At 48.0% G+C, this 17,606-nt stretch overlaps 1 protein-coding gene across 1 annotated transcript in view; it reads right to left on the reverse strand.

Annotated features, from left to right (window-relative positions):
* The window catches only part of JAKMIP3 (Janus kinase and microtubule interacting protein 3), a 162,758-nt gene extending 159,249 nt beyond the window's left edge, over positions 1-3,509 (reverse strand). The window contains exons 1-2 of the mRNA XM_058435886.1: positions 3,218-3,509; positions 2,200-2,267 (exon numbers count right to left, since the gene is read on the reverse strand). The gene's annotated coding sequence lies outside the window, so the exon portion shown is untranslated. The remainder of the gene's footprint in view (positions 1-2,199; positions 2,268-3,217) is intronic.
* Positions 3,510-17,606: the final 14,097 nt, after the last annotated feature.

Below are 17,606 nucleotides of genomic sequence, written 5' to 3' on the forward strand. Positions count from 1 at the left end.
GAAGCAACCCAGAGATACAAAAAATTAAAAATCAGAAAGAGAAGTTAAGAGAGATGGAGAAGAGAGTAAAAAAAAAAAAGTTTAATATACGTTCAACTAGTGTTCCAGAAGAGATCAGACAGAAAATAGCCAGAAGCAATATCTGAAGAGGTAACAGTTGAGTCTTTGATGTACTGGTGAAAGAAATGAGCTGGGCGCGGTGGCTCATGCCTGTAATCCCAGCACTTTGGGAGGCTGGGGTGTGCGATCATGAGGTCAGGAGTTCGAGACCAGCCTGGTCAACATGGTGAAACCCTGTCTCTACTAAAAATACAAAAATTGGGCCAGGCATGGTGGCTCACGCCTGTAATCCCAGCACTTTGGGAGGCCGAGGCGGGTGGATCACGAGGTCAGGAGTTCAAGACCAGCCTGACCAACGTACTAAAAATACAAAAATTAGCTGGGCGTGGTGGTGATCCCCCATAGAATCTTCTAGAGACGCAAACCCCATGGCACCGCCTCTGCTGGTAAACCTCCAGTGGTGTCTCATTATCCTCTGGTTTAGTCCAAAATGCTTCCCGAGGCCCACAGGGCCCCCCCGAGACAGCATTTGCTGATTCTGCTCCACAGAAAATGAACGGGTTTCACTTTCTCAAACTCTCCTATTTTTCCGTAGACTCCGGACCCTGGAGCATGTTCCTCACGTGAAGAAGAACGGGCTCCCTCCTGCGTTCTGGACTCAGCGTCGAAGGGGATCCTTGGGGGGATAGGCAGTGACTCAGTGGATGAAGCAGCATTTAGTTGCATTCAGCTTCAGAAAACATGGCACTGTTTCTGGATCAGGCTCTTCAAGGGACACGCACTCCCAAAGCCGCGTGACCAGAGTATCCACAGAGGCGAATGAGTCTCCACCTGGCCCCGCTGCCCCTTCTGGCTAGTCCCTGCCCTTACTCTCCCAGAGGCACCCATTTTTTCTGATGATTTTCCCCATTGATTAGTTGAGGGGAACTTCGCATCCATGCAATCCGTGTGCTGTTCTGTGGAAGGCTTCCAAATGGCCACGCGCATCAGTGGTGTGCTCCTATTTATTGCTGGAGATTGTTCTCTTGTACAAATTTGCCACGGTGTACGTATCTATTCTCCTGTTGAAGGACACCCATCTGCTTTCCAGTTTGGGGCTATTACAAATAAAACGGCTGTAAACATTTTGGCGCACAGCCTCCTGTCCCGGGCACGCTCTTGCTACTTTCAGGTTTCCCAACCGTGGACAGCAGAGGGCGTCGGCGAGCCAGCGAGCGGAAGCCAAGCGTCCAGAGCGCCAGGCTGTCTCGGAAGAGGAAGCTCAGTGACCACCTTCTCAGGAATAGATCCAGGAAGAAAGGTATCAGCATATTCCAAATATTAAGGAACTTTTTTCGATACGACAATTTTTTTTTAGAGACAGGGTCTCCATATGTTGCCCAGGCTGGTCTTGAACCTCTAAGCTCCGATCCACTTGCCATGGCCTCCCAAAGTGCTGGGATCACAGGTGTGCCCCACCATGACTGGCAGACAGTTCTTTTTTTTTTTTTTTTGAGACGGGATCTCGAACTGTCGCCCAGGCTGGAGTGCAGTGGCTTGATCTCGGCTCACTGCAACGTCCGCCTCCCGGGTTCAAGGGATTCTCCTGCCTCAGCCTCCCGAGTAGCTGGGATTACAGGTCCCTGCCATCATGCCCGGCTAATTTTTTGTATTTTTAGTAGAGACAGGGTTTCACCATGTTGGCCAGGCTAGTCTTGAACTCCTGACCTCGTGATCCAGCCACCTCGGCCTCCCAAAGTGCTGGGATCACAGGTGTAAGTCACCGCGCCTGGCCAACAGATCTTAATTATCAGGGAGCTGGTTATTGCAGGAATCATGACCAGTGACCCAAGTGTGGTAGGTTTCATCATCAGCAGAGAGGGCCCACATGCGGGATGTGGTGAGTGACAGGGCAGGGGAGCAGCAGGGGAGGCCCTCACACCCTGCAGCCCTCACTGCTGCTGCCCATGGGGCCACACTCAGAAAACGCCGTGCTGCTGGGCTCCCGCGGCGTCTCTTGCAGGATGCAACCCAGATGCTGTGGTGCAGAGATCCTCTGACACTTTCTTCGTGGTCCACTCTGCAGGGGACATCCTTGGAGATTCGTGACTTGGGCCACCAGCACCGCCCCTTAGCATTCCCACAGCCTCCGGATCTCACCTGGGCCTTGGGTCCTGGGTGTGGCTGTGTCCCTCCCAAGTGTCCTCTGCTGGAAGCCACTTTCGACGCTAAAACGGAAAGCAGAGTGGTGGGCAGGAGGGCATCAGATGCCGACAGACTGGTTCCAGCAAGAGTGGAGTGACTTGGTTCACAGTGCGGCTTCCAGAGTCATCGAAACCTTGTTTAAAATGCGGAGTCCAGCCCCCTCCCCAGTAATCCTGAGGTCTGGGCTGGGACCTGGGAATTGGTCATTTGAACTCGCTGACTAGGCCACATGCAGCAGGTTAGGAAGCTGCAGGTCTGAGCACCTGATGAGTGTGGGTTGGAGAGGGCAGGTGTGGGGTCCTGAGTGACCAAAGGGACCCACAAGGGGACGGGGCGCAGGCGAGGAGTGCCACGTGGGTCGGCCAGGCTGTTCCCACCGAGGCCAGCGCCCAGCACTCACTGTCATAGTCCAGACACACTGCCTGTTGTTCTGGATCCCCCTCCACCAACAGGTCTTCCACCCACCCCACTCACTCCCCGGTGATGAGCACGTGCTAGGCTCACACATGCTGTGTGGGGACATCTCTCCTCCCAGCCCTCCCAGGCCCTGAGCGTCAAGCTCTCCTGCAGCCGCCCCTGTGCACCTGGGCATCTCTCTGCAATGCCTGCCTTTCCCGCACCTGGACCCACACCACACAGCAGCTGTGCAGTCCGTGCCCACAGCACTGCCATGGCGTCCGTCAGAGAGAGGAGGCCCAATGGGATAGACTGAGGAGGGCCAAGTGTGACACCTTAATGACATTTTCATTTCTGGCAGCAGCAGCATCTCAAAGTGCCCTGTAAATGTGGGCGTCAAACCCGAGGCAGGACAGGTAGTCAAGGAAGTGACCAGGTCCTCGGGGCATGGCGACCACGGTGACCATACGGTCAACACAGCAAGCCTCAGCACTGGCAGTGTAATCGAGCTCATTCGAGCACAGCCATCTTCAGTAGGGACCTTCCCCTCTGGAGAGCACGCGCACTGTGAACTTACCTGTCCTCAGACCGACCCTAGCATTGAAGATGCTAGTGAGACAGGCGACGTTATGAACAAGCGTGGACAGCTACTGCGCATGCGCAGCCAGAGGAGCACCCGGAACATGCTTCCTAGCAACGCCTCTCCCACCTCCTCATGCGTAATCATGGAAGACTCCCATAGAGGGAATCTCCCTCCTTCCAGCCTTTGCCGTCTCATCCTCATGAGCAGCCGACCCTGAATCCTCTTTTTCAGGGTGTACTGTCCATTCTGCACCAAACTTTTCTCATATTATTTTTCTTTTGCACTAAATCACTATACATTCCGTCTCCTTTGCCGAGTGTCTCTTGTTTAAACTCCCTTAAATCAAGAAGACAAGAACCGAGGTCTCACAGCAGCCATCAACTGAACTACCCATCGAGTTGGCCCCCAAGGCTGCTGAGCCCTGAGAGAAGCCTCAGGGGAGCACGATGAAGTCTGTCCTGTGAAGACACAAGTCCCTTAGAGAATGCACACACCCAGAAGATCCGTGGTAACAAGGGAGCAGGTGCTCAGTGAGTCTCCAGGCAATGACGGCTGCAGCATCTGGAGGAGGGAGAGAGTCCGGGGTCTGGGCCAGGCTTGGGAGGACTCCGGAGGTAGAGAGAAGAGCCAGGGCATTGGGGCCAGGCTTGGAGACAAGAAGAGCAGGAAGAGCTCGGCAGAAGAGGGCTGCCTAAGAGACGCAGGTGGAGGTTGAGCTCCTGGGTTTTTACCCAGAGGAACTGGAAACATATCCACACAAAACCTGAGCGTGGATGTTTACAGTAACTTTCTTCATACTCACCAAAACTTGGAAGCAGCCGGGATGTCCTTCAGCAGGTGAATGGAAGCATCAGTTGTGGTTCATCCCATCAAGTGTGGTTCAGGGTTAGAGAGAAATGAGCTATCAAGCCAGGAAAAGACATGAAAGACCCTTAAATGCACATTACTGTGTGAAAGAAGTCAATCTGAAAAGGCTACACACAGTATGATCCCAACTCTTTGACATTCTGGAAGAGGCAAAACTATGGAGACAGTAAAAAGATGAGTAGTTGCCAGGGGACGGGAGGGAGGGAGAAACAGGCAGAAGATAGAGGACTTGGGGCAGTGAAAGTGCTCTGCGTGATACTGTCATGGTCGGTACGTGTCATTACACATCCGTCCAAACCCATAGAATGTCCAACACCAAGAGTGGACCCTAACATGGACTCTGAGTGATAGTGATGATGGCAGAGGTAGCCCATCTGGAGTGGTGGCTGCCATCACGCTGGGTACAGTGGGGAGGTGTGGCTGGGGCTGCCTATGGGCTGCATACTCCACAGAGCCAGCAGGAGCCAGGGACAAGTGGGATCCCAGCCCCTTCTGAGTTGATGGGGCAGGAGCTCTGTAGGTATAGCCACAGCCAGCCAAGTTGTGGCTGCAGACCGGGGCCTGCCACTGCAAGGAGCAGACAAGAGCCCTGCCCACCCCCTCAGGCACAGCTGCAGCTGCCCAAGTCATGGCTGCAGACCTGGGCCTCCCTGTGTTCTTAGGGGGGCTGGGAGCAGGCAGGAGCCCTGCGCTCCCAGGCTCAGCTGCAGCCACCCAAGTCACAGCTGTGGACCTGGGCCTCCCACTCCGTGGAGAAGGCAGGAGCCCTGCGACCCCACCCTCCAGGCTCAGTTGCAGCTGCCAAAACCATGGCTGTGGACCCAGGCATCCCTGCACTCTTGGGGGCCCAGGAAGGCATCCCGCTGCCCTCACAGGCTCAGAAGTGCCTGCCCCCACTGCCTGGCTTCTCCCTGCTTTCAGTGTCTACTCCAATCTCAGAGCAAAATTGGGGCCAAGCCCGGGTGCTGTCACAGCCCGATTGGGTGTGCACACACGTGGAGCAGTGCTGACATGCCAACCCCCTGCTGCCTGGCCCCCTCCAGACTTTGGGCATTGACGAGCTTGGGAGGGAAGCCAATGGGGTCTGAGGGCAGGTCGGCGCTGGCCTGCAGGCAGCCCTTGGCACCTACAGCCTGGACACTATGAACAGCAGCAGGAGGCAGACAGGCGCCCGGATGGAAGGGGGTGGGTCCCTGGCGAGAGCCCACCTTTAGGCCAGGGAGGGCCTGAAGGCTAGGGGCAGGGCTGCCAGTCCTGCAGACAAGAGAGGGGACTTGTGGTACCTTTTCCAGGCCTGCCCATGGCCGCTCATGCACCAATTGGTGCGCAATTCCTCCCCTCTGAGGCCCATAAGAGCCTGAGCTCAGCCAGAGCCGAGCAGACATTGGGATGAGTAGCTACAGAGAGGAGCTACTCACTCCAGGGCCTCCTGTGAGCTATTCCGTCACCCTATAAAGCTCCTCTTCACCTTGCTCACCCTCCACTTGTCCACATACCTCTTTCTTCCTTGGACACAGGACGAGAACTCAGGACCTGCTGAATGGCAGAGCTGAAAGAGCTATAACACAAACCCTCCACTTGTCCACATACCTCATTCTTCCTGGACACAGGACAAGAACTCAGGACGTGCTGAATGGCAGAGCTGAAAGAGCTATAACATAAACCCTCCACTTGTCCACATACCTCATTCTTCCTGGACACAGGACAAGAACTCAGGACCTGCTGAATGGCAGAGCTGAAAGAGCTGTAACACAAACAGGGCTGAAACTTGCCCCTTGCTCTCCATGTTGCAGGTGAAGAGAAGGAAACAAGAGCTGTGGCCCTTCAGGGAGCCCAGGCCTTGAAGCTTCCTGAGCCAGGGCTGTAACTCCCTCTTTGGGGCCCTGTGGTTCCTGGAGTCTCCAAGCTTCCAGCACCACTGCATTTCCCAGTGGCAGCCTTGGAAGCTGCTTGCAGTGCACCGGGTCCAGCCACAGCCTCACAGAGAGCCAGCGCCCAGGCCAGAGCCAGGTTGAAGAGAGAGGATTGGTTGAGGCCAGGAGTTCAAGATCACTCCGGGCGACATGACAAGACCCCATCCCTACGCACACACAAAAATAATAAATTAAAGTTTATTAAAAAAAAAAAAAAAAGCAGGTGAGGCCTAGTCACAAATACAGATGAGAGCCCAAGCCCACGTCTCATGTTGAAGATCTGACTTTACCTGCCTTTGGTGTCTAGATAGTTCCTCTCCAGCAGTTTAAGCTGCAAGTGTTTCACGCCTCTAAGGGTCCCACGATGAACAGCATCCCTTTTCCTTGCTTGAGTATTGAACAGAGAGAGAAATAACACAAAAGCAGATGGAGCCCAAAATATTCCCCTTGTTACTGGCAATGGCTAATCTGAGCAGTGGCTGAAAGTCAGAGTTGAACAGGATGGTTAGCCAAACCCCAGAGAGGAAGACAGGTACCTTCCCAGATCCCCGTGGGTCCCCAGCCCTGGGCACCCCTCAGCCCCTCAGGCTTCTCATGCCCCTGAACCCAGCCCAGGCTTCTGAGGTCCCAGGATGGCTCCGTGTACAGCACACTCCCAGGGAAGGAGGCTCAGACGTGGGGGCCCCCTCCCAGGGAAGGAGCCCCAGAAGGATCGCTGGTCATATGGTATTTCTGTTTTAATGTATTTGGGAGCCTCCGTGCTGCTTTGCATAATGGTAGGAATATAGAATGCCATAGCTGTTATGAAAAAGCATTTTTTGTTTTGAGGTATAATCTAAAAACAAATAATGTTTGATCATGGTTCTTCATATGAGGCTGTAAATCTGGTATAAGTCCGGAGAGTTTTCCCACCTTGGGCAAGGATGAGTTTGCTCCTAGTTATCTTTGAGGCAGAAGATTGGCAGAACGTGAGATGGAGGCTGTTGGCAGGATTCAGCATGTCTCAGAAAAATAGAGACATGGAGAGAAAGAGAGAGAGAGAATATGAATCTCATAAGAGGAAAATCCGCTGGATATCAGCATTGGGTTTTCAGTCACAGACACATCTGTATGAGCAAAGAACCATGAAGTCAAGTGAGGAGTGGAGAATATGTCCAGTCCAAAAATCAGCATATTCTCAGAGGCACCCAGTGCCCCATCACACGGGTGAGAAATGTTTGAAACCAGTGACGTGTGAGTGCACAGTAAGTGATAAAGGTATCATGTCTCCATGAACTTTCATGACAAGGATAAGACATGGACTTCTATAGATCACTCATGCACAAATATACAAAATGTGTTTTTGCATTTGTGAATGTTTAGAGAAAAAGGATCTGTTGAGAAGATTTCTTCAGGTTACAGAGAGTCTAGCACTTTCTAAGCATCTGAATAGGAAACATTTGTCATCTACTGTCTCTAAGGGCAGCCACTATGAGGCTTCAGAAGAACCTTGGTCTCCACAATCTTTTATCTTAACCTGAATATTCCCTTTCTGTGGATCCCAGGACTTTAAACAAACTCAACCAATTGTCAACCAGAAGATGTTTAAATTTACCCATAGCCTGGAAGCCCCGCCCCCACTTTGAGTTGTCCGCTTTTCTGGACCCAACCAATGTATTTGATTGATGTCTCATGCCCTCCTGCCCCGTAGAAGGTCTAAAACCAGGCTGCACCCCGACCACCTGTGGTGCAGGTTCTCAGGACCTCCTGAGGGCTGTGTCATGGGCCGTGGTCACTCATGTTTTGGTCAGAATAAATCTCTTCAAATATTTTTCAGAGTTTGACTGTTTTCATTGACAGAAGTAAAGTGAAGGAACAGCTACTCCATAGACAGAGCACGGTGTTCCCAAAATTAAGAGGGGAAATGTGTCCACCCACGGTACAATACTTGTTTATATGCACGATAAAAACAGAGCATGGGGGCCGGGCGCGGTGGCTCACGCTTGTAATCCCAGCACTTTGGGAGGCCGAGGCGGGCAGATCACGAGGTCAGGAGATCGAGACCACGGTGAAACCCCGTCTCTACTAAAAATACAAAAAATTAGCCGGGCGTGGTGGCGGGCGCCTGTAGTCCCAGCTACTCGGAGAGGCTGAGGCAGGAGAATGGCGTGAACCCGGGAGGTGGAGCTTGCAGTGAGCCGAGATTGCGCCACTGCACTCCAGCCTGGGTGACAGAGCAAGACTCCGTCTCAAAAAAAAACAAAAAACAGAGCATGGGGAGATGTGCTCTGCTATGAGGGTTTGTGATGAAGAGTTAATGTTCTTAACTACTGTATTTTGCAAGAATCGATATTATCTTTAAAGCAAAACAGGACTGCTTCTGTTCTCAAGATATCAGGATATCAGGACACTCCTATGTCTGGTCTGCTTAGTAAATGTTGTCAATCTGTTCCCTTAACCATAAACATCCAGAGGCAGGCTGGGCGCGGTGGCTCACGCTTGTAATCCCAGCACTTTGGGAGGCCGAGGCGGGCGGATCATGAGGTCAGGAAATCGAGACCACAGTGAAACCCCGTTTCTACTAAAAATACAAAAAAATTAGCCGGGCGTGGTGGCGGGCGCCTGTAGTCCCAGCTACTGGGAGAGGCTGAGGCAGGCGAATGGCGTGAACCCGGGAGGCGGAGCTTGCAGTGAGCCGAGATCGCGCCACTGCACTCCAGCCTGGGTGACAGAGCAAGACTCCGTCTCAAAAAAAAAAAAACAAAAAAAAACATCCAGAGGCTGGGAATACCTAACTTTCCGGGACTGCAGCCCAGCAAGCCCCAGCCCCCTTTCCCAGCCCTCACGGTAAAAAGTAAAGTAGAGGTTCCTCTTCAAAGACTTTCCTCCCCATCTAATTAGGAATAAATAGTAACTTCTCTTAGAGGCAAAATTTGTCCAAAGACCTGTGCTAACATTCTTAAATATCTGCTAGCTGTAATAAAGAAATCAATGTACTTTATGTTCTTAGCTCCCACAATTTAGCCTAAATATTTGCCCTGGCATGCTTATACTAGTCTGAGCAAGCATTAGGTCAGAGCCTGTTCCTCTTCCTTATTTGAAGGTGTTTTTGCTTTTCTCAGCATTCCACAGGTTACTTCCTCCTTCCTTTATTCTCCTCTGCCTTTGCCTCTTTTAAAAAGTTCTAAGTTGCGGCCGGGCGCAGTGGCCCACGCCTGTAATCCCAGCACTTTGGGAGGCCGAGGCGGGTGGATCACGAAGTCAGGAGTTCGAGACCAGCCTGGCCAACGTGGTGAAACCCTGTCTTTACTAAAAATATATAAATTGGCCGGACATGGTGGCGGGCACCTGTAATTCCAGCTACTCGGGGAGCTGAGGCAGGAGAATCATTTGAACCCAGGAGGAGGAGGTTGCAGTGAGACGAGATCGTGCCACTGCACTCCAGCCTGGGCGACAGAGGGAGACTCCATCTCAAAAAAAAAAAGTTCTAAGTTGCTAGCCAATCGGGACAAATATAGAATGTGAGGTCGTGTTCCAGCCAATGGAAACCAGACACAGAAGTAGGGTGGACACGTCAGCTTATAAATGACCCTGCCTCCTTCGTTCGGTGTACTCTCGTGCCAAAACTGCTGGCAAGTGTACCCTTTCTGCAGAAAGTAAAAAAAAAAAAAAAAAATGGCCTTGCTGAGGAAATTAAATTTATGTTCAAGCGCTGTCTCTTTATGGCACTGGGGAACAAGCATTACGAACACTCACTCGAGAGAGATGCTCTGGTTTGAATGCCTCTGACGTGGGTGTTCATGGTGGAGGGTGTCCAGGTTCTTGGTGTCTTGAACAAAGAATTGGACAAAACCTACAGACAAACAAAGGAAGGGATGAAGGGATTTATTGAAAATGAAAGTACACTCCACAGTGTGGGAGCGGGCCCAAGCATAGGGGCCCAAGGGCCCCGTTACAGAGTTTTTGTGAGTTTAAATACCCTCCACTTGGGGTACGTCCTATGTAAATGAAGAGGATGAAGTAAAGTTACAAAGTCATTTACTCAGCGTATGCCCTATGGAAAGGATATTTCCTGTTATAGCTGAAGTGTGAATCGGCCTCATGTTTCCTGCCTGCAGACCCTATTTTCCTGCCTCATATCCCCCCAAGATGTGATCCCCATAAATCTTTATGGGAGGCAGAGGGACTAATGGTCTTTTTTCTGTAACTGCTTCATGCTGGCTTGGAGCGTAGTCCCTTCCTATTGGGAATCCCAGAACTCTCGCCCTGCTCTAATGGAGGTAGGGTAGCTGCTTGATAGCCAGGGGTGGTGTCTTCACCTGGAACTGGCTGGAACATTTGTTGCATGATCATGTGAGGCTTGATGGTCTCTAGGCGAGAGGAAATAAATTTGGTTAAAAGATTTAATAGGAACTTCGGGGGTGGATACCCATGCAGTCAGGAATGTTTGTGATAGAGATTTGCAGGAGAAAAAAACAAAACCTGGTCTGTTCTAGAATCTATGTGTTTCCATAAAGTCTTGGTACAAGTGACTACATTTGGGTTTGGTTTGGTTTGGTTTGTTGGGGCCTAGTGCATGAGCTTAGTCCAAAACCATGGCCTCCCAGAATTTTGTTTAAAAAATGCCTCCTTTTTGGTCAGGTTCTCACGTAGGTGAGAGAGTGAGCAAAGCTTAGGGGCTTCACGCCACTCTCAGTTACCATCATTTTGGGTTTCCAGTCTCAGCACATCATTTATAGGTTACAGGGCCCTCGTGGTTGCACATTTATTTTAGCTCCTGTTATTTCAGCTGAAGAGAGACCATGTGACATTCTAGAGATAGCTACAGGCACGCATTTACAACCTGAGAGAGAACACGGCGCGCCAGGGAGACTATTATTATGACTATCAGGAGGATAATATCAAGGGTTCGGAGTACGCCCCTTAGCCGGGGCTCTCGTAAACCAAACCTCTTAGAATCAGATAGATCAAAGAAAGAGTTACATAAAAAGCTCACTCACGGCCGGGCGTGGTGGCTCACGCTTGTAATCCCAGCACTTTGGGAGGCCGAGGCAGGCGGATCACGAGTTCAGGAGATCGAGACCACGGTGAAACCCCGTCTCTACTAAAAATACAAAAAATTAGCCAGGCGTGGTGGCAGGCGCCTGTAGTCCCAGCTACTGGGAGAGGCTGAGGCAGGAGAATGGCGTGAACCCGGGAGGCGGAGCTTGCAGTGAGCCGAGATCGCCCCACTGCACTCCAGCCTGGGTGACAGAGCGAGACTCCGTCTCAAAAAAAAAAAAAAAAAGCTCACTCACTTGACTAAGCAATTTCTTCATCCGTCTCCTACCACTGAATTTCTATAATCTTCATTTGCTGTATTTCTCCATAGGCCACAAGTGCCAGCAGCTGCACAGATACTTCTCTGGTCAGCCAATTCTATTATAACTTTCACAAGAGAATTTAAAGTCTGTTGTGTAACTGTAGCCTTTACAGTAGAATCTTCTACAGAGCCTGTCATGAGGGATATATTTCTTTCTTTCCTTTTTTTTTTTTTTTTTTTTGAGATGGAGTCTCGCTCTGTTGCCCAGGCTGGAGTGCAGTGGCGCGATCTCAGCTCACTGCAACCTCCACCTCTAGGGTCCAAGTGATTCTCGTGCCTCAGCCTCCCGAGTAGCTGGGACTACAGGCACACACCACCACGCCTGGCTAATTTTTTGCATTTTTAGTAGAGACGGGGTTTCACCAGGCTGGTCTCAAACTCCTGACCTCATGATCTGCCTGCCTCAGCCTCCCAAGAGGGATACATTTCTAATCATTTCTTCTTTTATTTTAAATCATGGAAAAAGGACCCAACAGATGATGCCCTTTTAGAAGACTGAAGGCCTCCTGGCAATGTTCTCTGTAACCCATGATGTGGGTTCAGAGGAGTGAACCAATGTTTTGTTTTTGATTATGAGGCAACGTGTGTGCCATTGAAGTTTCTTACCTACATTGGGCCTTCATCTTTTATCTATCAAAGTATACGGTTATCCATGTATAAGGCTGGCTGCAAACTCCTTCACAAATAAAAGTATAACCCATAAGTGCACGTAACAGACCCTTTTCTACTTCTAGTGTTTGCAGAGGTATAAGCAAGAAAAAGTATTCAAAGAGAAGAGTTTCATGACAGAAGTCTTAATCTGTGAACTCGGGAAAAGCTGTTCACAACCAGGATGCCATCCTCTTCCTGGGAGAAGTTTCCTTGATTATTTTGACCTTAAGGGTTCCAGTGGGTGCACAGCTCCAAGAGTGTGGGGGGACCCCTCTCAGCTGTAAGATTATAAACCCAAAGTTCAAGATCCCGAAGTTTTGTTGTGGTGTGGATGGCAAGGACAGTCTTTCTCTGATGTTCCCAGAAGATCTGAACCATAAAAAGCTTTTTTCCAACCTGGTGAAAATATACTGTGACAAAATAATCTACTGTTATAACATCAGTCCTCTTGCATGGGAAAGATTTTATACAACCAGAACACACGCATCAAAAATAACAACTGAATGAAATCCCTTTATAAAATGTTTAAATGGCTCACCAGGTGACCAAATGTATCTGAAGCTTTAATTATTTTCCCAGGAATATGGGATCAAGCATTGGTTATAAACTATTCTAATAATTTGTAAGTCACTACACCAATGTATCCAATTTGGATCATTATATCGTTTCTATGATGAGTCATGGAATGCAGAACTTTTGATAGTAAAAGCTTTAAGGACTCGGGAAGGACAAGGGGGCCATCCTGGTTCTCCATGAGCCCATGTGTATATCCTCTTGGAAACCAGTTGTTTTTCCAAATTAGGTGCATTGCACTGACAAGGAAATTTGGTTATTTTTGTGGTTTACAATAAAATAACATAATAACCATAATTATAATTGATGACATACACTTAGACATTAGAATTTGAGAAATCTCATAGGCCGGGCGCAGTGGCTCACGCCTGTAATCCCAGCACTTTGGGAGGCCAAGGTGGGCGGATCACGAGGTCAGGAGATCGAGACCATCCTGGCTAACGCAGTGAAACGCCATCTCTACGAAAAATACAAAAAATTAGCCGGGCGTGGTGGCGGGCGCCTTTAGTCCCAGCTACTCAGGAGGCTGAGGCAGGAGAATGGCGTGAACCCCGGGGGGCGGGGCCTGCAGTAGGCCGGGATGGCACCATTGCACTCCAGCCTGGGCGACAGCGAGACTCTGTCTCAAAAAAAAAAAAAAAGAAATCTCATACAACTTAGGAATATGTATTAGTATTATTCACAAAAATACAACCTAAAGAAGATTGAGCATCATTTTGGCAATCCCATGTACTTAAACACATCAAATAATTCTGTTTACCTCGTTTCTGGATGTTCTCAGGGGCTCTCTGATTTATCCAGAAAGCCAGGCATTAGGAAAGACAATTTTGAAACCGAAGTTTGATTTTTGAAATTCCAGATTACCATTAATTATTTATTTTGTCAAAATGATGACTCAGACATTTTAAAGAAGGAAAAACCTTTTATAACCTTTAAAAAACACACACATGGCTGGCCGCGTGGCTCACACCTGTAATCCCAGCACTTTGGGAGGCCGAGGTGGGCAGATCACCTGAGGTCAGGAGTTCGAGACCAGCCTGACCAATATGATGAAACCCCGTCCCTACTAAAAATACAAAAATTAGCCGGGCATGGTGGCATGTGCCTGTAATCCCAGCTACTCAGGAGGCTGAGACAGGAGAATCACTTGAACCCGGGAGGCAGAGGTTGCAGTGAGCCGAGATCACACCACTGCACTCCAGCCTGGGCAACAAGAGTGAAACTCCATCTCAAAAAACACACACACACACACATAGACACACATATTCTACTGTTCTTACACACTTTGCATGTAAACTGTTTCTAGTAGTCTTACTTGCATGTTATAATGGTGAATTTTAACGTAAGACCTGGTAAGTTATGTTCTGATACAGTTTGACTATTTCCAGCACAGCCATGGGCGTGGCCAACTCCACATGTCCCCAGACCTTACCTGGCTGGAAAGCAAGTCCAACAATTTTCAAAACCCAAAGAAGCAGTTTATGACCTTAAAGCATTTAGCAAACCTAATATTTGAACATACTTTAGACCATACTTTTACATTTTGAAGACATTCGTATTTTACCAATAATCTTTAAAACCATCTTTATTTCCCAAAGATTGCTAAAGTCACATGAACTAAAAGGCATTACACTTTCTACTTTTCTGACAAAATATTTGATTTAAGCTCTTATTAAACCAAGTAATTTAAAACTTCACAGAGGAGATTCACCAGTTTGCAGAGAGAGAAAGAGGCCAGAGACTGACGTTAGAAATTCTTCCCCTTTGCCCGGCACGCCAGGTTTCCGGGTTCTCTCTCCCGGAGCGAGCGGCCCTGGCGGCCCTGCCTGACTGTATGCAAACAAACACATCGCCATGAATTCAGAATATTCACAGATTTAGTTTCCACATTTTGGAGAAACTCAGCAGAGAAAGAAAGATGACTCAAATTCTATTTGTAAGAATATACTCAACACGCTTAAAGTATCAGGAAGCCTAAAATCCCCAAAGTTCATTTAAGGATAAAAAGCTGGTGTACTCCATTAATTCCTGCAGCCTGACAAAGGTAGCTTAGGAATTCCAGATAAATGGAAGGAATGATGACGTCCTAAAAATGCAGAGGAAACAAAATAACTATTCACAGAACTGAGTAAAAGTCTTCACTCGCGTGGTTTTATATATGTGGATACACAAGCAAAGCCAGAGGAGAATCAACAGCAAACGAATGAAAACTAAAAACAAAAACAAATAAAAAGCCAATCCTAAATTCTCATCCTCAATGTTCCCTGGAGGCTATGGTTACCGAGGGCCCCAAAACGCCCACATAATGAATATTCTATTCCTGATACACAATGTAGTGTCCTTAAGTTTCCTAATATCATTATACCTTCTGTGCAATCCAGAAATCCACTGTAGGCACATGACCGATAAGTACTCCAGCACTATCCACGCTAAACAATAACCAGTTTTCCAAAGTGTGAAGCATGTATGTGAAAACTGGCTTCACACTAAATCCAGCTTCATGCTTAACTATATTTAAAAAGACGAAAAGAATTGCCAAGCTGCTGATGCATTTTACAATACTTCTTATTTTACTTTAATCAAGACTAAGAGCTTTCACTGTGAAAATGTTAATTAGCCAAATATCTCCAATTCTCTATCACATTTTAAAGATTTTATTATTTAAACGTTTTCCACATCTTTCTCCCGTACTTAATGGTTCCTTACTACGTTGTTTCATAAATAACTTTTTCAAATCTGTAATTTGAACTAACTTTTAGGTAACTTCTGAGTTAGACAAAATTATTCTTTTTTTTAAAACTAATAACATAACCCTTTCTGGCACATTTTGTATACAGAATTACATGTTAACTAGAATTTTATCCTTAGTAACCTAAAACTTCAGTGAAATCCTAAAAAGCAGGAAATCCTGACTATCAGATATTGGCATTTATAGATAAGAACAATTTCACAATTTCAGAAATATATTTCCCCATATCATAACCCTTTCTTAATTGGAAGTGACCCAGATATTGAATGAACATCAAAAATAACTTTAAAATTTTAATTTACACAAAAAGTTTGCCTAAAACGTTTATTTCATTCACTGTACTTAATTTTTACTTTCAACAAGAGAGACAGGAGATGTCAGTCAACATATCCAAAATGAACGTTGGTTTGGTCCAGAAAGGTGGGACAACTGCAGGCAGGAAGGAGGCTTGGGGGTTTTCAGATCACAGGTGGGAGACAAACAGTTGCATTCTTCTGCGTTTCGGATTAGCCTTTCCAAAGGAAGCAATCAGATATTCATTGATCTCAGTGAGACTCTGAAAAGAATTGGGGGCAGGCTGGCCCCAAGCAGCTGCCAGCTGGAATTAACGCTGACATTTTAATCCAGCAAAGACAAACATCAAATTCAGACAACATGTATGCTGACAGTTTTGAAGGCATTTCTATTTTTATTCCACCACTAATTTTAGAGCTAGCTTGTTTACTAAAGTTATACTTAAGTCATGTGAACTTGAAAATTGCTTAGACTTATTTACTTAATTTATGAGCGCTCTTTTACTTATAAGCCAATTTGGTAGACACAACATATAACAATAAGTGTACATACAAATAAACACATCTAGACATGTACACACACACATAAATGAAGACCCCATAGCTTGGAACCTTAGCTGTGAGATTGCAGTATAAGCCTGCCAGTTTGACTTTGCCCCAGTAGATAATCCAAGGAAGGCTGTGAACCAAAATTTCGGGTAAGGCAGTCTCAACAAAGGCTAAACCTCCCCAGACTCCAAGGAGCACTGGGGCCAAACAGTACCAAAGGAGGGTGTCACGTTAAGAGGCCCCCTGCTTAGAACAGCAGCACAAAAGCCTGGATCCATGCGACACCATCCCACTTTCCCATTAGACGGTTAACTTCAGATTCTAAACAATTTTGGGGCCAAGTAGCATTGCAACTGTGAGACAAAATTCTAAGGATAACTTATTACTAGACCTCAGAACCTCTGCTGAGAATGTCCTCTTTGGAGAGCTTGAGGTCCAGAGGATCCCCTGAAGTGTCCTTCTGTGGGGTCCAATCTTAGAGCTCCAGACATCTCTGGCCTTAGGTGGGCACCTCTGCATGTGTTCCCTCCAGCGCCCACCATGAGCTTTCCTTTGGTACCTGAGTGTAATCCCTGACTTTTAGCACCCTTATAATTTCATAAGGCCATGCTTTTCCATGCTTCCTGTTCCATGAACTTTAAAGAGAGGAACTGGAGGCTGGGTGGGTTTCCTTTGCCCTTTGCCAGTTGAATAGAGGAAGGGACGAATTTTGCATAAGAAAGGTTTTTTTTTTTTTTTTTTTTGAGACAGAGTCTTGCTCTGTTGCCCAGGCTGGAGTGCAGTGGCGAGATCTCGGCTCCCCACAACCTCTGCCTCCCAGGTTCAAGCGATTTTCCTGCCTCAGCCTCCTGAGTAGTTGGGATTACAGGCGCCCACCACTACACCTGGCTAATTTTTGTATTTTCAGTAGAAACGAGGTTTCACTATGTTGACCAGGCTGGTCTCGAACTCCCGACCGTGATCCGCCCGCCTCAGCCTCCCAGAGTGCAGGGATTACAGGCAGGAACCACCCTGCCCAGCCAAGAAAAGGTTTAAGTTGCCTGAAACCCGTGCGAGTTTGCTCCGAGCTGCGTCACACTTAGGGATCAGGGACCACGTGTGGAAAAGATTAAAAAAGTCCTTTCCCCTTAGGGGCAATATTCCCATTCGTTCCTAGGCTCTCAGGCAATATGGAGGAGTGACCCCAGCCAGTTGCCCTCAATTTCCAAGGAGCTACTAGGCAACAGCCGCTGAAAGACTGAAAAAGAAAGACAGGAAGAAAAATGAGAAAGACCCTGGTCCTTTAAGCAAATTGGTGGTGGCGGTCAGGTTTCTACACATGGAAACCCCTTAGTTTCTCTGGCCACCGCCAGAAACCTACAGTTGCTTCCATGTTTAGTGCTACCTACACATGGGTCCCAGTTTGGAAAGGAAGCGAGAGAAAAAGAGATTGCCCTGGATGAAGCGG

This window comes from Hylobates moloch, unplaced genomic scaffold (genome assembly GCF_009828535.3).
Source record: "Hylobates moloch isolate HMO894 unplaced genomic scaffold, HMol_V3 SCAFFOLD_3, whole genome shotgun sequence".
In the NCBI taxonomy this organism is placed as follows: domain Eukaryota; kingdom Metazoa; phylum Chordata; class Mammalia; order Primates; family Hylobatidae; genus Hylobates; species Hylobates moloch.